The sequence below is a fragment of the Nomascus leucogenys genome, chromosome 22a, assembly GCF_006542625.1.
Source record: "Nomascus leucogenys isolate Asia chromosome 22a, Asia_NLE_v1, whole genome shotgun sequence".
Taxonomy (NCBI): domain Eukaryota; kingdom Metazoa; phylum Chordata; class Mammalia; order Primates; family Hylobatidae; genus Nomascus; species Nomascus leucogenys.
The window spans coordinates 52,185,247-52,205,959 of NC_044402.1; the positions used below are offsets into that span (position 1 = coordinate 52,185,247).

The 20,713-nt window shown below is 49.0% G+C and overlaps 1 long non-coding RNA gene across 1 annotated transcript; it reads right to left on the minus strand.

Moving 5' to 3' along the window:
- Positions 1–68: 68 nt before the first annotated feature.
- LOC115832405 lies at positions 69–19,555 on the minus strand. The gene is made up of 6 exons (XR_004027897.1): positions 19,265–19,555; positions 6,902–7,162; positions 2,991–3,177; positions 2,874–2,906; positions 2,586–2,618; positions 69–2,381 (listed from the first exon to the last, which is right to left on the minus strand). It is a non-coding gene; the product is annotated as an uncharacterized LOC115832405 (long non-coding RNA).
- Positions 19,556–20,713: the final 1,158 nt, after the last annotated feature.

Genomic DNA, 20,713 nt, shown 5'->3' on the forward strand with positions numbered 1-20,713 from the left:
CTAACAGACTGAGGGGTTGGCCCCTACTTCCCCTTCAAGGGGCCAGGCTTTGGATTGACTGGGCCTCAGTTTCCCAACCTTTGCCCAAACAGAGGTATCAGTCACCTGCTTTGGGCCCCCTCCACTATAGAACCTGCACATCAGGCTCCTTGCTCCCCTCTCAAGCAAAACTCAGACATCTAATACCATAGTAAGCCCCATTCTCCCTCCCCCACCTCACTGGCCCAGGCCTCCAGCCCTAGGCCTTGGGTGGGGAAAACCAAGGGGTGGGGGGTGTAGAGAAAAAAATATCTGACTTCAGGTTCAAAGAAGCCTGGGAGGGACTGGGGGAAGGGGGCAGGACAATGGCCTTGGCTGGACAATCCCAGTCCCCAGAGGGGGCAGCTCTAACCCTAAACAAGTGCTCAACCCTTGAATGGGCCTGGATGGCTCCCCTGGGGACTGCTTCCTGCTCCCCAACCCCCCAGTCCCAATCCCCTCACACAGAATCCCCTTCAGAGACGCTAAAAGGAGCTCCAGCAACCCCCCTCTGCAATCCCCTCAAAGACTGAGCCTCAGACGGGCACCAAGGGCCCCCCACAGGGACCTAGGTATCTAGTTCTTCCTTCCTCTGGGGGACTCAGGCGTCCAGCTTCATCGTGCATCCCTCCCCCAGCCCCCCAGATTGAGGGATGTGCTTTGTTTAGTGGGGCTGGCTGGCAGAAAGATGCAGAGCAGGTGGAGAGTGATTTGTGGAGGGGTGCAGGAAGGCTGCCCTAAGCTCCCCTTCAGGGTCTGTTTTTCTGGGCCTGGCCTGAGTATCCTGAGGCTCATGCTGCTGGTCTAGTGCTTGATTCTGTTTGCAAGAGAATAGCCAACGGAATGCCTGTCTGTGAGGGATGATGTTTGTCTGTCTGCTCCCAAAACTTGATCTCAGTGGAGGGCCTGGGGTAAGTCCGGGGGCTCCAGAGGGGGCTCTGGGCCAGGGCTCCCCACAGCTACAAAGGCCAGAAGGCCAGGTCTGGACTGGGCACGCTGACCTCTGTCGACTTAAGTAAGGCTTCTCATTGCAGGCTCCAGGCTCAGCCCTGCCTGGGCTTGTCTGCTGGGGTCAGTGGCTCTGTCTGCCTTCTGAGGGGATGGGTGTCCTGTGGCCAGCTGTCTTCATCTTGGTGGCATCCGTGAGTCTTTTGAGCCTTTTTCCCCACTCTCATGTTGCCTCTGTTCGTGTGCCCATCTCCTGTCTGTGTAGACTTTTTGAGCCTAGTTGTATGTGTGCACTTCAATACCAGCCACAGGTCTGCCGGAAGGTCTACAAGGCAGTGGTGTTGGAGCGGTGTTCACTTCTCAGCCTTTAACTGCCCAAAAGGCAGGTAGATTATGGGGCCTGGTAGGGGTGGGAGGAACATGCTTCGGAACAGGAGGAGGCCCCTCCCCAGCCATCTCAATCCCCAGGACAGAACCATCACGGCACCTTTGTCATGCATCTCTCTGCTGTCTGCCAAGAGGACGGCCTCTCAGAGGAGGGGGAGGGGCAGGCCTGGGATTTGGCTGGAATCTCCACACTAGTGTTTCTCAGCTTGCCATCCTCCAGGTTCCCCAAAAGCGCTCTCCCCAAGCCAGTCCAGAGAGTCCCTGCTGCCTATTTTCCTAGTGGCTCCTAAAACACCTTCCCCAATTTCCCCACTCAACACCACCCTCTTGTTTTTAGATTATAATTTGTACTGTAGGTGGTGTATTTCTGGCCTGGACAAGAGGCCCATTTCCGAGAGGGACACAGACAAGGGGTGGGTGCCTGGGTCCCTGGCTGCCTTGTGGCTGGATATGAGCCCGGTCAGGGGTCAGCCTCCTGCATGCCTAGACTCCTAGCCAGCCCCCCACTGGGGTGCTCAGGGCTGATGGGAGGTTGAGGCATGCTTTCCTTCCTTCTCACCGTCCTGTTACGCCTGAAGGGTAGGTGGCTTCACTTCAGCCAAGGCCAGCTCTCCCAAGCCCCGACCAGTGCTGGGGGCCACCGCTGGGCCTGGAGGAGATTGGAAGCCAGGCTGAGTCATCAGAACTGGTCCCATGATTCCCTGGATCTTAGAAAGTCACCATAAAAAGATACTTCACACACACCTTTATTATTACAGTGCAATATCAAGACCCTTCACAGAGCACTGCCAGGGGACTCAGGTGAGGCCCACCTCTCCCCACCAGGTGTGGCGGCTGGCATGGCTGAGTGGGGACAGGTGAGATGAGCAGCCTTGCTGCTGTGAGCCCAGCCTTCCCTTCCCCTCACTGGGAGATGGGGTGCTGTTTGGTTGAAAAAAACAGCTGAAAAAACTCAGCTGGGACCGATAGAGACTTGCTCTTGACCAGGTCTAGGAAACCACTTATTTTGACTTCCTAGGCCTGTCAATCTGAAGGCAAAAGAAATGGAAGAAATGGAGGGCTGAGGGTTCAGGCTTGGCCCACCTTGGGAGATGATCTCCCTTAATAGCAATTTAGACAAATTCCTTTGCTCACTGTGGACCAAGTCCCCTCTTCTCAACAAAGGACTCTCTGATCTCCCCCAAGAGACCTGCAAACTGAGGTCACCTTATCCCAAATCCAGACGCTCTTACCTCAAATAGAGGAGTCAACTCTCTAGCTGTAGCCTGTAGGGAGTCAGAGGTGAGAGCAAGAGGAGTGGGTGAGCTGGGAGGATTGGTCAGGAACAAACTAGGAGGCATGGACCAGGTTCTAAGTCCTGGCTCTGACTCCCTGGCTAATGGCACCTCCCCCTCCTGTGCCTCAGTTTCCTCACCTAGTAAAGACGATTTGGACTAAGTGAACTCTAAATTTCCTTCCAACTCAGACATAAAATTGCTGCCCCACTCTCATATGCCCTCCAATCTACCCACCCCACTTACTTGACATGGGAATGTAGACTTCTCTCTGCACACCTGTGAAGAGAAATGGGGGTAGGAAAGCTGGGAGTGGTGTTCAATGAGAAGTTCGCATGGGCCTCACCGTACCCCACCACCTACCTCCAAGCATCCTTCCTGGGGAATCTGGCAGGTTTTCCCCTGAAGTTTGATCAAGAGATATAGGAGGGAGGCTGGGAGCGGTGGCTCATGCCTATAATCCCAGCACTTTGGGAGGCCGAGGTGGGCAGATCACTTGAGGTCAGCAGTTCGAGACCAGCCTGGCCAACATGGTGAAACCCTGTCTCTACTAAAAAAAAAAAACAAAAAAAAGGTGTTTTTTTTTTTTTTTTTGCATGTGATTGTACATGCCTGTAATCCCAGCTACTTAGGAGGCTGAGACACGAAAATCACTTGAACCCAGGCAGCAGAGGTTGCAGTGAGCTGAGATCGAGTCACTGCACTCGGCAACTGCATTGCCTGGGCAACAGAATGAGACTGCATCTCAAAAAAAAAGAAAAAGTAAAAGTAAAAAAGAGAGAGATAGGAGGAGTTTGGGAGCCCAGTTTTGATTTGGTTTTCATTGCTTGGGTGTTTATAAGAAACATACCCGGGCACAGTGGCTCACGCCTGTAATCCCAGCACTTGGGGAGACTGAGATGGGCAGATCACAAGGTCAGGAGTTTGAGACCAGGCTGGCCAACATGGTGAAACCCCGTCTCTACTAAAAATACAAAAATTAGCCGGGCGTGGTGGCAGGTGCCTGTAATCCCAGCTACTTGGGAGGTTGAGGCAGAATTGCTTGAACCGGGAGGCAGAGGTTGCAGTGAGCTGAGATCACACCGTTGCACTCTAGCCTGGGCAACAAGAGCGAAACGAAACTCCATCTCAAAAAAAAAAAAAAAGGAACATACTTCAGGAGATAAAACTTCTCATGAGTAAGATGGGGGAGGAAGGAGAGGGAGAGAGAGAGAGACAAAGACAGAGAGATGGAGATAATATATATGTATATTCGGCCGGGCGTGGTGGCTCACGCTTGTAATCCCAGCACTTTGGGAGGCCGAGGCAGGCGGATCACGAGGTCAAGAGATCGAGACCACGGTGAAACCCCGTCTCTACTAAAAATACAAAAAAAAATTAGCCGGGCGTGGTGGCGGGCGCCTGTAGTCCCAGCTACTCGGAGAGGCTGAGGCAGGAGAATGGCGTGAACCCGGGAGGCGGAGGTTGCAGTGAGCCGAGATCGTGCCACTGCACTCCAGCCTGGGGGACAGAGCGAGACTCCGTCTCAAAAAAAAAAAAAAAAAACAAAAAAAAATATATATATATATATTAGGAGAAGGCAACCCAAGTCAGCTAGAGAGGAAATAGGACCCCTTACCCACTCCCCTCTCTTTTCATATTCCCTAGGCTGCTCTTCTTGAAATTTCTTTTCTCAAGCCCCAGCCTCCCAGAGAGAGTGATGTCCAGTGATGCTTAAGGTTGCTTCCAGCTCTAATATTCTGAGCATACCTGCTGTCCTGCCCTTTCTCCACTTCTTCCAGAGGAAGGCACCTGCAGCTCCCAAAACAACCACTGCAGAAGCCAGGAGCCCACAGAAGATCCAAACTGGGGGGTGCTTTGCGTGGGGAGGCTCTCAAAGGCAAGAGGGTATGTGGGTCTCTGTGAGACCAGCCAGGCTCCCTACCTTTGCTACATGCCTCCAAACCCCAGCTGCTCATCTGAGGTTGCACAGAGACTCAGCATCAGCCTGGTGCATCACCAGACAGGAGAGCCTATGCTCACATCAAAGGGATCACAGCAGACTGCTGGCTCTGAGCAGCGCCATGCGAGGGGGCAAGTGGCGTAGGGTTCCAGGGACTCAGGGGCTGGGGCAGCCCATCCCTCAGCTAAGTTAGCTGGACACTGGAGGATAGAAGTCAAGGGCCTAGCATGTTGGGATGGCTCCTCTCCAGGGCCTTTGCAGAAAGTCCCATGCACCAAGGGGGCTAGTGGGACAGGGAAAAGTAGTGGCAAAGACCTCCTAGACAAACTGGCTGCCTCTGGTCCTATCAAGCTGCCATACATCCTCCACACCAGGGCTTTAGGCACCATTCCACTGTATTCCATGGTGACTGTAGGTGATGCCCCAACTTGAGAGCCTTTGGGTGCTCAGCCCTGGGTCAGAACTTGAACACCAAGTGGGAAAAGGGCTGACCAAGCATGGGAGAGGGAAGGAAAGCAGAGTGGCTAGGACGGTCAGCAACAGAGCTGTGCTCATTTAGGACATGGGTACTGAAATGGAGTTTTGAAGGCTGGCTGAGGGGCCTGCACTCCATCCCTCCCACAGTGCCCTCAGCTCCTCCACCTTCCCCACATGGACCAGTCCGCACCTATCACACCTATGGTGGGCCGTGGTCCCACCCCAGCTTTCAGGTATTTCCAGAGAGGGTAGATGCAGCTCTAGGTCAGGAAGGATTGTTTCCTTCCCTTCTCTCCTTCTGCAGCTCTGCTTGGTTCTGGCTGGCTTTTGCTGGAGGTCTGGCTGGAGTTGAAAGACCTCAAGTGTGCTAAGAAGGAGGTCCTGGCCATCATAGTTGTAGTGCCAGTGTCCCGAGCTGTTCCGGTTCCCCAACAACTGCACAGGACCCACGACCACCGTGGTCTGGAGGTTGTGTGACTCTGAAAAGCCAAAACCCCAGAACTCCAAAGTTACAAGAGGGCAAAGCAGAGGCTGTCTCCACCTCCGCTCCTACCTCCTCCCCAAATGCCTGAAATTCTCTTCCTCTGACTGATAAACCCTCACTCATTCTCCAAGACATATCTTGTCTGTCAACCACATCCCCACCAAAGCCACACTGCACCCGCCTTCCCTCCCCTACAGCAAGTGGCTCCCTCCCATGTACCCAGCATGCACTGTTCAGCCACATATACCCACCCAGCCTCCTGAAGGCCCAGCACAGACAGCGTTGTGTTTAAATCCCTGATCTACATGCCAGCTACTGGCTATATGCCCATGGCAAATGTAATGGAACCTCTCCAAGCCTTGCTTTCCTCATTTGGCAACTGGACATAATCATAGTCTCTACCACACAAGTAAAGATAACATGAGATAATCCTTGCCAGTGTTAATGTAGGACCTACCAATAAGAATTCAAGAACTAGTAGCTGCTATTGTAAGGTGTATTATTGGTAATAGCAAAATGAACAGCACTTACTAGGCTTAAATGTTTGCTAGATGAAAAAAATGGTATTGGTTAGAAATATATTTTGCTCAGGTCACCAGTGTTCTTATTAACTACTGGTGGTGGCGAGAGGTGAATGTCAGAAAAAGGCCAGTTTTTCCCATTTCCTGGATTTGAGAAAGTTGGATAAGTTTTTTTCACCTGGCCGGGTGCGGTGGCTCACGCCTGTAATCCTAGCACTTTGGGAGGCCCAGGCAGGTGGATCACGAGGTCAGGAGTTTGAGACCAGCCTGGCCAACATGGTGAAACCCCATCTCTACTAAAAATACAAAAATTAGCCAGGCGTGGTGGCAGGCGCCTGTAATCCCAGCTACTCGGGAGGCTGAGGCAGGGGGATCGCTTGAACCTGGAAAGCGGAGTTTGCAGTGGGCTGAGATCGTGCCATTGCACTCCAGCCTGGGCAACAAGAGCAAAAAAAAAAAAAAAAAAAAAAAGACTTTTTTCACCTGAAGGGAAGGCTTGGGAGCTTAAGAACATGGCTTATTTCTTAGAGACCTAGTCCTTGACTGAGGGAAAGGGTGAGGGTCTTAACACTTCTGTCCTACTCTTGCTAATAGCTAAGACCCAGTCCTTTTGGCACCTAAAACAAGGTACATAAAAGAAGGTTTGAGTCAGGGATGAATTCCCCCAGGCAGAAGGAAATAGCATCAGGATCTCAGCGAAGCGGGGTGGTATCTGAGTGCCTAGCACAGTGCCCCACGCAGAGCTTAATGCATCTTAGCTGAACAATAACGAATGCAGCTGCACGTCTTCAGGACTATATTGAGCTCTTCTCTCTTTTCTGCCTCCTCCTGAGCCCCCAAGCCCAATCACCTTTGCTCTGGTTGTTGTGTGCCATGATGCTCCTCAGGATGGTGACAAGGTGCAGGGCTCTGGCCTTCAGTCTGAGAACCAGCTTCTCCCAAGCTCTTGGGTCCCTGGCCTGAGCCCAGGATGCACGGGGCTCTGCCCACCTGCCCTCCTTGCAGCACCATAAGAAAGGGTGGTCATCCAGGTAGCCTGAGATTTCGTAAGGGGCTTGCCCAGGGCTGGGCTGGGAAAGAGTAATGAAGTCATAGCACAGACAGTGGGTTGCTGAGGGAAAGAGAATGATGGGAAAGGGTTATTTTCCAACAGGAGTCTTACCTGGGAGACACTGCACAAGGTGCCCGTGTGGTGAGGCTGTGTGACTATTTTTGAGGGCACCAAAGGAGTGGGTAAGGGGAATGCAGACTGAACAATGGGAAGGGAATCTCTTGTTTCCCTGCAGGGCCTCATCTAGGCTCATTGTTTTAAATAGTAATGACTCCCAAATCTCTACATGCCTGTTCTTCACATTGGTATATCCAACTACCTGTTGGTCATCTGGACCTAAGGTTCCATATGGCCTTAAATCGGACACATCCAAAACTGAGTATTTCCTCTTGGCCCTGGCCATGGAACAACCTGCCTCTCATCCTATACTCCTGGTGGGTGGCATCATCCTCTCACCTGCCTGCTTACTCAAGCCAGAACTGGGTTGAGGTGTGGGCAACTACCTGATGTCATGTAGCTTCCTGGTACAATAGCACGAAGTGATCTGAGAGGTCATGGAACAAAAAGGCTCGCGGACCAAATGTAAATGCTCAAATAACATGGTTTATTAAATAAATGTAAAACACATTCTGAGAAGCAGGAGGCACGTGCTGGGGTGGGTCAACACACGGGAGAGGGTGCAAATTGGGTGGAATCATCACACCAGCTGAACTGTGGGTCATGCAGTGTGCATCCCTCCGGTCAAATTGAAACCTCATGAATCCTGAGTGCCTCATGTCTCACGTATTTAGGGTACCGTGAATATTTAGTGCCTCCTTGGTCTTTCTGTCCCTTTCGATCTCTGTACACACGAATATGTTGTACTATCTACAGATGACTAATTTAGTTATCTATGTGTAACACTTCTTTTGAGTTTATTTGTTTTCCTGTCTTCTACAGCAGAATTGGATATTCCCAAACAATCGGCAAGTCTGGCGTTTATCCTAGAGTGCTGCCTCCCCTCACACCCCCTAGTTTCAAACAGTCAGCAAGCCCTGCCCATTTTTAACTTCCTGTTTCTCGAATCTGGACATTCCTCTACCTCCACCAAACCAGCCCATAGTATGGCTTGCTTGGATTATAGCCAGAGTCTTTCTAACTGGTCTCTCTCCCTCCAGTCTTAAGCATATAAAATCTGTCCTCCTTGATATAATCAGAGTGATCTATCCAGAAATACGTATCAGACCGCATACCTCTCTGCTCTTCCTCTAAGGATTCCCCTTTTGTCCTCAGGATGGCTTCCAAGCTCCTTAGCAAGCCAAACAAGGCCCCTTGAAGGCTGCTGTCTCCACCCTCATCTCCCACCACACCCTGCCTTCACCTGACCCACTTGGAAGAGGAAGGTTGCAGCACCTCTGTACTCCTGCAGTTCCACCTCCCAGTGCCTTCCTGAGATGGTCCCGTGGAGGGAAGACCCATCCTTCCCTTCTCCAAACACCACTTAAACCCTTACCCTGGCCTCAAACCATCTACCATGCTGCTGTACCCCTTTATTTCAGAGATGGCTCTGACTTTCACTCAGAGGTGACACTCACCCTACCACTTGTCTATGGCTGTGCATCCCTCTTGGGGCCATCTCTTTTCCTGTTCAGAGCTGATTCCTCCAACTCCCTTGATCCCTTGGTTATTCCCTCTATCCAGCAGGGAAGTCCTCCTGAAAACCAGCTCCTGACAGAGGTAAAAGGGTACAGTACAGTGCTCTCCAAGCTCCCAGGAGCCTGAGAATCACCTGGGCTGTTTCCCAGGCCTTTTCCCTTAAGACCCTGACTCAGAAGGGTTGGGTCCAAAATTATTTACGTATGTATGTATGTATTTAGACGGAGTCTTGGTCTGTTGCCCAGGCTGGGGTAATTTTGTATTTTTAGTAGAGGCAGGGTTTCACCATGTTGGCCAGGCTGGTCTCAAACTCCTGACTCCTGACCTCAGGTGATCTGTCTGCCTAATTTTTTTTATTGAGACGGAGTTTCACTCTTGCTGCCCAGGCTGGAGTGCAATGGCGCAATCTCGGCTCACCACAACCTCTGCCTCCCGGTTCAAGCGATTCTCCTGCCTCAGCCTCCCAAGTAGCTGGGATTACAAGCATGCACCACCACACCCAGCTAATTTTGTATTTTTAGTAGAGAGGGGGTTTCTCCATGTTGGTCAGGCTGGTGTCAAACTCCCAACCTCAGGTGATCCGCCCACCTCAGTAGGCATGTGCTACCACACTCAATTAATTTTTTTTTTTTTTTTTTTTGAGACGGAGTCTCGCTCTTTGGCCCAGGCTAGAGTGCAGTGGCATGATCTCTGCTCACTGCAAGCTCTACCTCCTGGGTTCACGCCATTCTCCTGCCTCAGCCTCCCCAGTAGCTGGGACCACAGGCGCCTGCCACCACGCTCAGCTAATTTTTTTGTATTTTTAGTAGAGATGGGGTTTCACCATGTTAGCCAGGATGGTCTCAATCTCCTGACCTCGTGATCCGCCCGCCTCAGCCTCCCAAAGTGCTGGGATTACAGGCATGAGCCACCGCGCCTGGCCACACTCAGTTAATTTTTATATTTTTTGTAGAGTGGGGTTTTGCCATGTTCAGGCTGGTCTCAAACTCCTGGGCTCAGGCAATCTCCCCACTTCAGCCTCCCAAAAGTGCTGGGATTACAGGTGTGAGCCACTGCACCCAGCCTATTTTTTTTTTTTTTTTTTTTTTGAGACAGAGTCTCGTTCTGTCACCAGGCTAGCGTGCAGTGACGCGATCTCAGCCCACTGCAACCTCCGCCTCCCGAGTTCAAGTGATTCTCCTGCCTCAGCCTCCTGAGTAGCTGGGATTACAGGCATGTGCCACCGCACCCGGCTAATTGTTGTATTTTTAGTAGAGATGGGGTTTCACTATGTTGGCCAGGCTGGTCTTGAACTCTTGACCTTGGGTGATCCACCCGCCTTGGCCTCCCAAAGTGCTGGGATTACAGGCGTGAGCTACCGTGCCCAGCCCTATATTTTGTTTTTCAAAAATGGGGTCTTGGCCGGGCACGGTGGTTCACGCCTGTAATCTCATCACTTTGGGAGCCCAAGGTGGGTGGATCACGAGGTCAAGAGTTCCAGACTAGCCTGGACAACATGGTGAAATCCTGTCTCTACTAAGAATACAAAATTTAGCCCGGCGTGGTGGCAAGTACCTCTAATCCCAGCTACTCGGGAGGCTGATGCAGGAGAATCACTTAAACCTGGGAGGAGGAGGTGGTACTGAGCCAAGATAGCCATACTGAACTTCAGCCTGGGCAACAGAGCGAAGACTCTGTCTCAAAAAAAAAACAAAAAAAACACAAAAATTAGCTGGGCATGGCGGTGGGTGCCTGAAATCCCAGCTGCTCGGGAGGCTGAGGCAGGAGAATCACTTGAACTGGGAGGTGGAGGTTGTAGTGAGCTGAGATCACACCACTGCACTCCAACCTGGGCGACAAGAGTGAAACTGTGTCTCAAAAAAAAAAAAAAAAAAAAAAATTAGCTGGGCATGGTGGTGTGTGCCTGTAATCCCAGCTACTCGGGAGGCTGAGGCAGGAGACTTGAACCTGGCAGGCAGAGGTGGCAGTGACTCTAGCCTGGGAGACAGAGTGAAACTCTGTTTCAAAAACAAACAACAACAATAAAAAAACAAAAGATGGGGTCTTGCTTGCTATGTTGCCCAGGCTGGAATGCAGAGGCACAATTCATAGCTCACTGCAGCCTGGAACTCCTGGGATCAAGTGATCTTCCCACCCCAACCTCTTGAGTAGCTGGAACTACAGGGACGTTCTACCATACCTAGCTCAAGAATATGTTTTTTTTTTTTTTGGTTTTGTTGTTGTTGTTGTTTTTTGAGACGGAGTCTGGCTCTGTCGCCAGGCTGGAGTGCAGTTGCACGATCTCAGCTCACTGCAACCTCTGCCTCCTGGGTTCAAGCGATTGTCCTGCCTTAGCATCCCAAGCAGCTAGGATTACAGGCATGCGCCATCACCCCCAGCTAATATTTGTATTTTTGGTAGAGATGGGGTTTCACCATGTTGGCCAGGATGCTTTTGATCTCTTGAGCTCAAGATCCACCTGCCTCAGCCTCCCAAAGTGCTGGGATTACAGGTGTGAGCCACCGTGCTGGCCTTTTTGTTTGTTTGTTTGAGAAGGTATCTTGCTCTGTTGCCCAGGCTGGAGTGCAGTGGTGCCATCTCAGCTCACTGCAACTTCTGCCTCCTGGATTCAAGCGATTCTCATGCCTTAGCCTCCCAAATACCTAGGATTACAGGCACCCACCACCGCGCTCGGCTAATTTTTTTTGTATTTTTAGTAGAGATGGGAGGTGGGGTTTCCCCATGTTGGCCACGCTGGTTTCAAACTCCTGACCTCAAGTGTTCCGCCCGCCTCAGCCTCCCAAAGTGCTAGCATTACAGGCGTGAGCCACCTCGTCCAGTCAAGAATCTGTATTTTTTTTCTTTTCTTTCTTTTTTTTTTTTTTTGAGATGGAGTCTCGCTCTGTCGCCCAGGCTGGAGTGTGGTGGCGCAATCTCGGCTCACTGCAACCTCTGCCTCCTGGGTTCGAGGGATTCTCCTACCTTAGCCTCCTGAGTAGCTGGGACTAGAGGCGTGTGACATTACGGCCTGGCGAATTTTTTTATGTTTTTAGTACAGACGGGGTTTCACAGTGTTAGCCAGGATGGTCTGGATCTCCTGACCTGGTGATCCGCCCGCCTCGGCCCCCCAAAGTGCTGAGATTACAGGTGCACACCACCACGCCCGGCTAATTTTTTTTTTTTTTTTTTTTGAGATGGAGTCTCACTCTGTTGCCCAGGCTGGAGTGCAGTGGCGTGATCTCAGCTCACTGCAAGCTCCGTCTCCCCGGTTCATGCCATTTTCCTGCCTCAGCCTCCCGAGTGGCTGGGACTACAGGCGCCTGCCACCACGCCCGGCTAATTTTTTGTATTTTTAGTAGAGATGGGGTTTCACCGTGTTAGCCAGGATGGTCTCTATCTCCTGGCCTCGTGATCCGCCCGCCTCGGCCTCCCAAAGTGCTAGAATTATAGGCTCGAGCCACCGTGCCTGGCCTAATTTTTGTATTTTTAGTAGAGTCAGGGTTTCACCATGTTGGCCAGACTGGTCTTGAATTCTCGACCTCAGGTGATCCGCCTGCCTCAGCCTCCCAAAGTGGGATTACACCCTCCTCGGCCTCCTAAAGTGTTGGGATTACAGGCGTGAGTGACCGCGCCCTGCCAAGAATCTACTTTTAACAAGCACCTCAGATGATTCTTTTGAGACATACTACCGTGGACAAGGTTTTCACTCTTTGAGCCACATTCTTCATATATGAGATAATTACACCAATCTCAGAGGATTAGAGGTCATACCAAAAAACACACCTGGTAGTTACGTTAAAATATATTTTTAAGGCCAGGTTAAAAACCACGATGAGGCGAAACCCCATCTCTACTAAAAAAAATACAAAAATTAGCTGTGGGTGGTGGTGCACGCCTGTAATCCCAGCTACTCGGGAGGCTGAGACAGGAGAATCCCTAGAACCTGGGAGGCGGAGGTTGTAGTGAGCCGAGATTGCACCACTGCACTCCAGCCTGGGCGACTGAGTGATTCTCCGTCTCCAAATATATATATATATACACACACACATATACATATATATGTGTATATATGTATATATATATATATATTTTTTTTTTTTAACAAACATAGCTGCTATCATTGGCTCATTTTCTCTTTTTTTTTTTTTTTTGAGACAGGGTCTCACTCTGTCACCCACGTTGAAGTGCAGTGGCACAATCCTGAGGCCCACTCCAACCTCTGCCCTCCCAGGCTCAAGCGATCCTCCCACCTCAGCCTCCAGAGTAACTAGGACTACAGGCGTGCACCACCACGCCTGGCTAATGTTTTTCTATTTTCTGTATTGACAGGTTTTCCTCATGTTCTCCAGGCTGGTCTCAAACCCCTGTGTTCAAGCAATCCTCTGCCCAGCTCGGCCTCCCAAAGTCCTGGGATTACAGGCGTAAGGACCTCCTATGGCCAAGTTTAAGCTTCCAGTGGGAGACATGGGACAATCACTTAGCAGATACAACCAGTTTCAGAGGAAGCCTACCTACCCCCTAAGCCTGACCTTATCTTGCAACCTCCATCGCCCCAGACCTCCCCCGGCTCCAAAAAGCGCTCCCAAGAGGCCTCATAAAGGCCACAGTTTGGGGAAAGTTATGGCTCAGGGGAAGGGGAGAGGTGCTAAATAATTAAGCCCCCCACTACTCAGCACCCGCGTGAGGCGTCGTCAGGCCTCCAGTGGTGGTGGTGGCACCGGGCCTCAGTCTCCCTGGAGGGCTGGACTCTCACTGCTAGGCTGTGGGGATCAGGCGTTGTGGGGGAGGGGGACACTTAGCAGGTATGGAGGGCGGAGCAGAGCCCCGCAGTCACTGGCCTGACTTCCAGAACGAACCGTCGCCAGCAAGCACAGCAGTAGGATGAGGGGGATGCAAGAGCGCGGACGGCCGGGGATCGTGCTTCTCGCTCAGGTCCAGGTCCCCGGTCGCCAGGCCGGCGGACATCACATGCGGTGCTCCCAGCCAGCGTAGTCCCGCCCAGCTTCCAGCTGAGCGTACCGGGAGGCTCCCATTGGACCGGAGCTGCTATGGAGGCGGGACTTTCCCTTTTTCTTGAACCCCATTGGGTTAAGTCCAGTCCAAGACAAGAGTCTCTCCTCAGCAGTGGGAGGGGTGATTTGGCTCATCCATACTTAAGAATTTGGGGTTTGAGGCCGGGTGCGGTGGCTCACGCCTGTAATCCCAGCACTTTGAGAGGCCGAGGCGGGCGGATCACGAGGTCAGGAGATCAAGACCATCCTGGCTAACACGGTGAAACCCGTCTCTACTAAAAACATACAAAAAAATTAGCCGGGCGTGGTGGCGGGCACCTGTAGTCCCAGCTACTCGGGAGGCTGAGGCAGGAGAATGGCGTGAATCCGGGAGGCAGAGCTTGCAGTGAGCCGAGATCGCGCCACTGCACTCCAGCCTGGGCGACAGAGCAAGACTCCGTCCCCCCAAAAAAATAATTTGGGGTTTGAGACCCGGCGCGGTGGCTCATGCCTGTAATCCCAGCACTTTGTGGGGGGCTGAAGCGGGCGGATCAACTGAGGTCAGGAGTTGGAGACCAGCCTGGCCAACATAGCGAAACCCTGGCGCGCACTTGTAAACCCAGCTACTAGGGAGACTGAGGCAGGAGAATCGCTTGAACCCGGGAGGCAGAGGTTGCAATGAGCCGATATAGCTAGCGCCACTGCACTCCAGCCTGGGCGACAGAGTGAGACTCCATCTCAAAAAAAAAAAGAGAGAATTTGAGGTTTAAGTTGTCTCTCCTTGGTCGCTGTGCAGTCGAGTGTTTTTATGTTCAGACCTTTTCCTGCCCATTTTAGTTATTTAATTTATTATTTATTTATTTATTTATATTTTTTGATACGGAGTTTCACTCTTGTTGCACAGGCTGGAGTGCAATGGCGCGATCTTGGCTCACTGCAACCTCCGCCTCACAGGTTCAAGCGATTCTCCTGACTCAGCCTCCTTAGTAGCTGGGATTACAGGTGCCTGCCACCACACCTCACTAATTTTTTGTATTTTTAGTAGAGATGGGGTGTGTGTGTGTGTATATATATATATATATATATTTAGCAAGTAGTCAAGAGCTAGTCTATTTTGATAGATAGCATTTCTCATCAGAGTCTCTTGCCGGGCAAGAGCAGTCAAGGTTTGACCGGTTTTATTAGTAATAATTTCTAAACAGCTTGCAACCGTATAATTCGGTTGAGCATGTAGATGGGGGTTCAATATCCTCATGAGCCATCTTGTGTCTAAGTGGCAGGCCTATAGTATTATATATATATTTTTTAGGAGGTCATTTATCATCTTTCCAATTAACTATGGCTATGCTTCGTTTTTCGCAGGAAGCATAGACTGGGAAGCCCAGAAGTTTACCTGTTTTTATGGGCAGTAAGAAGAAAGATGGCTTAATGGCGCCAATTACACAGCTACCTGTCCACTAATCAGGCAGCTTAGCATAAGCTCTGTGTATAACCCGGTGGGGGCCGTCCAGTCCTGGTGGAATGCTGGGTGGGCCCAAACAGTCTGCAACTTTGGAAATTTACTGAATGGATTTCTTTCTGTGTAATTGGAACTCCACCATGTAACTGTTTTTGTGGTACCATTATACAGCTTTTGCCTAAGACAACTAAGCCGCCAAACAGGATCTTTTTTATCTTCTTTTTAAGTAGCCCAAATGACACAAGACCAGTATTGACACATCTCACATAAATATGATTCTTGACAGATATACTTATTTTTTTTTTACTGTGTAACTTTTTTTCCAATTTAGAGAACCACATCCTATTCCATGCTGCTTACTATCAATAGCGGCACAAGCGTCAAATTTTAAGGTTACATTTTTGGGGACTCCTCTTTTTTCTGTTCTAGCTATTACCTTACTCGTGTCACCTAGAAAAGGACCAGTCCTTAATTTTATTTTAAAAACTGTGATCATGGGAGGCTTAAAATGGGTCATAACACGCATCAGGTTGGTTATTCCCTGGGCTACATACCTTGGATAGTATTATACAAACAAGTTTCTTTTAGAGTCCTGGTACACTTATAATAACCATAAAATAATAGAACTGTAGCAATCTTTTGTGCTACCTCAGTGACTTGATGTATATACTGGAAATAGTTCTCAGTCTGAGGAAGGTCAGTTGAAGTCCTTACTGTACACGTCCAAATTTTAAGGAAAATGAGTCCTGCGATGAGTTTCCTCATGCTTCAGCCGTGTGTGGACCAGTCAGCTTCTGGGTGTGACTGGAGCAGGGCTTGTCTTCTTCAGAGTCACTTTGCAGGGGTTGGCAAATCTGCTCCCATCCACGTGCAGCTCCCAGTCTACTGATGTTTTAGGGTGGTCTCGGAGGTTGGGCCTACTAGAATAAACTGAGTCCAGCACCTCTGAACTGTTATGTTTAACTGGGCTCTCTGATACCAGGAGTAAGGTGGTGGGGGTTAGGGTGTTGCAAACTTCAACGGTTATGCGGGGATTTCCACAGAGCAAGCTTTGGTATCTAGTTAGTCTAGCATTTATTAGCTAATGATGTCCTTTGGTATTTATTAAAGTCACCACAGAATGGGGGGACTTTATGTTTAGGTTTTGCCTGTTAGCTTATCTGCTTCTTGTGCTGACAGGGCCGTTGCTGCCAGGGCCCTTGGACATGGGGGCCAGCCTTTGGAAACCCCGTCTAGTTGTTTTGAGAGACAGGCCACTGGCCTTGGCCAGGGCCCTACAGTCTGGGTTAAAACTCCAACTGCCATTTTTTCTCTTTCTGACACATAGAGTGTAAAGAGTTTTGTCAGGTCAGGTAGCCTCAGGGCTGGGGCCAACATGAGTTTTTCTTTTTAACTCATGAAAAGCTCTTTGCTGTTGGTTGTAATAGATGTAGTTTATCTAATCTACATTTTTATTGACTGTCGTCTACCAAAATATTGACTTAAATCTTGTAACTATTTGATTTCAAGCTTTAAATTGATCTGGTATTCCTTGCGGGGCTCCAATTGCATCTAAATAGATGTGAGAGTTGAAAGACCTATAAGGGGCTTCTCTTGCTTTATGATGTCTTATTATTTTTTTTCCTCTGGTTGATGAAATGCCAGGGTGAAAGGGATAGCCAAATGGACTAAAGCACAAGTGCCACTCTAGTTATTCGGCAGAGTGCCCAGTAAAGGTCCACTGCAATACCACCACACATCCGCTCGGGGATGAACAAGCGCTGACTGATTGATAAGCTCTTAAAAATTCTTAAGCTCACTGCATCCCTTCAGGTCTCCAAGGGATGCTGTCTCCTCCCTGCCATGAGAGACAAGAAGTGAACTTAGTGTTGGGAGACGGAAGCTGGATGCCCTCGGGGGCTGACCCGCAGGGACTTCGGGATATAGCAGAGAGAGCTTGGCATGACTTATTACTCCAGGCTGTAGAATCCTGGAAAAGAGCTACCATGGAGCCCACACCTGGTCGACTGGAGGACCACCTTAGTGGAAGAGGGACAATCAGGGCCTCTGGCCTGCTGTGTGCACAAGCATAACAACTGCTTTTGTTTAACGTGCAGATGGAATATTTGATCCATTTCAACCAGGCATTTGCATCTTGGTATGCTGTCTTAATTGCCAAAGTTTGTTTTAAGTCTTTAACTTCTATGATCCTCTAGTAAAATGAATGTTTCCTTCAGCACCGATTTTTATTAGTTTTTAGACCAAAGAAAGCTAAACAACATTTTATATTTAATAATGCTTCTTGTGTGATTTTTATACCAGATAAGCTAAATTTTACCTTTATATTAGTGTGTTATTAATGTTAAACTTAATTTTAATAAAACCTCGTAGACATATTTATCCAATTTTTCATGTTTGACCATAAGGTAAGATTTTATAGACTCTTTTTAACCTTTTCTAATTTTTGTTAAAGAGCAGGTTGATGCTTTAAGAAAAACCTGTTGCATTTTTACTTTAATGTCCAGTTCACAGAAAAAGTGGATGATACCTTTTTAACTTTAGCTAATACGTTTACACACAGAATTTTCTTTACAATTAACATTTTAAAACTTGCTTACACTTTCAAAACAATAATTTTTTTAACCTTTTAATGTAGGTAAAAATCCACATTCTTATGTCTCCTTATAATCTTTTTACCAAAGGTATATTTTACTTTTCTTATACACCTTGCACATAAACTGTTTTTTTTTAAATAGTACTCAGGAGGCCTTATTACTTTTAAATTATACAATATTTTTTGCATAAATTTTTTGTAACATTTTTTCTTTCACGACTTTTGCCGACAATTCTTCAACATGTCTCAACTTTCTGACTTATTACAAACATTTTTTTTTCTTTAAACAACCAGTTAATTTATTTCAGGACAAGAATTTACCAGATGGCCGGGCGCGGTGGCTCACGCTTGTAATCCCAGCATTTTGGGAGGCCGAGGTGGGCGGATCATGAGGTCAGGAGATCGAGACCATGGTGAAACCCCGTCTCTACTAAAAATACAAAAAAATTAGCCGGGCGTGGTGGCAGGCGCCTGTAGTCCCAGCTACTCGGAGAGGCTGAGGCAGGAGAATGGCGTGAACCCGGGAGGCAGAGCTTGCAGTGAGCCGAGATTGCGCCACTGCACTCCAGCCTGGGCGACAGAGCAAGACTCCATCTCAAAAAAAAAAAAAAAAAAAAAGAATTTACCATATAACACTCTTTTTACATAAATTCTGCCTCTCCCCCAATTTTTTTAAAGTGAACTTTTTTTTTTGTCTTTGGACTAGACTGTCTAAGGCCACAAGATTAGAAGTTACCATAATACATGCTATACTGTTAATTTTTAGCAAACTTCACTTTTGTTGAAAACCTTGTAAGTTTGGGATTTCAATTATCCTTTGCTATTAATAAGAAATTGTTTAGTCTAAATTAACTTAGAATTGGTATAGATGGCCTTTTTTTCTCTCTGCTGGTCTTTCCTTGCCTCTGCCAGACGCTTATGCTACTGTTCTCTTAACTACTGTCAGGGGGAAGGGGTCTAAAACCAGCTGTAACTGTCTATGTACAGAAACTGATCTGGATGCCTTGGCTTACAGGTTACTTTGTGTCATACCTTTGAAACAAGGGACCTGTCCAGGCTTCCTTCTGATGGCCAACCCACCTCTAATGCTGGCCAGTCTATTTCACAAGTTCTAAGTTTTCCTGGTGTCACAGTAACACTGTAATCTCCCTTAAATTCTATCTTGAAAAAAAAATTTTTTTAACATAATTCCTAGTGGGGTGGGCTTATTCGTGCCTGACCCATGCTTCTTCGAGACAAAACACCACGCTCACACCACACACACACTACAAAACAAAAAAACAGGTAAAAAGGGCACACACACCTTTGCAGTTTACACCAAACCAAAATCAAAACCAAAGTCAGAGTATCCAGAAATCCACGCCAGGTCAAGACCAAAACCAAAGTATCACGCGATCTAAGTCAAGTCAAAACCAGAACAAAAGTGCCAGTGCAGGCACACCATGGGTGAGCAGGCCACGCTTCCACTCAGATGGAGTGCGGCAAGTTCCAAAGACTAGTCTTACCAAGTTTCAGATGTCCGGACTCCAAGTGCCAGTTCCTTCCCAGTGTTCAGCCACTGTGTTAATCCTCCACGGGGGCCTGCTACGCGCTGCTTTGGTAAGGCATTCCACCCAGGCAATTTCCTACCCGGGAGCGCTCTCTGGATCGCGTCACTCAGGCTGGCGGAGTCCACCACAGGGATGCTCCACAGGGCAGGCCTAAGCCGCCTAAGGGGCTGCCTTGGCGTTCCGTCAGTTACCTCGCTTCCCAGTCAGGGAACCAAGAAATGTAGCAGGACGAGCCGCAGACAAAACCTCTCAGACACTGAGTTGTAGAAGGAAGGGCTTTATTCAGCTGGGTGCATCGGCAAGCTACTGCCTTAAAATCCAAGCTCCCTGAACGCACAATTTCTGTCCCTTTTAAGGGCTCACAACACTAAAGATTTCACATGAAAGTGTCGTGATTGATTTGAGTAAGCAGGCGGTACGTGACAGGGGCTGCATGCAGCAGTGGTCAGAGAGAAACAAAACAGGGCAGAGAGTTTCACAATGTTCTTCTATACAATGTCTGGAATCTATGAATAACATCGGGTTCTAAGTCATGAGTTGATTTTTAACTACTGGGTTTAGGCCAGGCAGGCCCAGGCCTGGATTCGGGCCTGGCGCCAGGCTGCCTGTCTTTGGCTTTACTTCCTTGTTGTTTTTTCTTAAAACAGGTACTGAGTATAAAACAATATAAAACAATATGAAAGGATCTGTCTCTTCCCTCAAAGGGAATAGGCTGCTGTGGAGAAAGGTAAATAAATGGTGGAAAGAATTACACGGGGGATTAACTAATCTGTACACCAAATCCCCATGACAGGCAATTTACTTCTATAACGAACCTGCTCATGTAAAAGTTTTTTGGCCAGGCATGGTGGCTCACGCCTGTAATCCCAGCACTTTGGGAGGCTGAGGTGGGCGGATCACTTGAGGTCAGTAGTTTGAGACAAGCCTGGCCAACATGGTGAAACTCCATCTCTACCAAAAATATGAAAATTAGCCGGGCATGGTGGCACGCACCTGTAGTCCCAGCTACTCGGGAGGCTGAGGCAAGGGAATGGCTTGAACCTGGGAGGGGGAGGTTGCAGTGAGTCGAGATCATGCCACTGCACTCCAGGCTGGGTGACAGAGTGAGACTCTGTCTCAAAAAAAAAAAAAAAAAGCAAAAAGTTTTTAAAAGAAAATAGTGGAAAGGCAGAGACCCTAGAAGAGGGAGAAGGCCTAAGGAAATTTCTTCTTCCTCTCTTCCCCACCATTCTTTCAGCCACTGTGGAGAGAGGGAGAGTAGACAAGAGTAGACAATTCTGACTATTTGAGGAGGGTTTGTGGGTCAGAAGTGAGCTTCTCACCGATTTTATTTATTTATTTTGAGACGGAGTCTCACTCCGTCACCCAGGCTGGAGTGTGATCTCGGCTCACTGCAACCTCCGC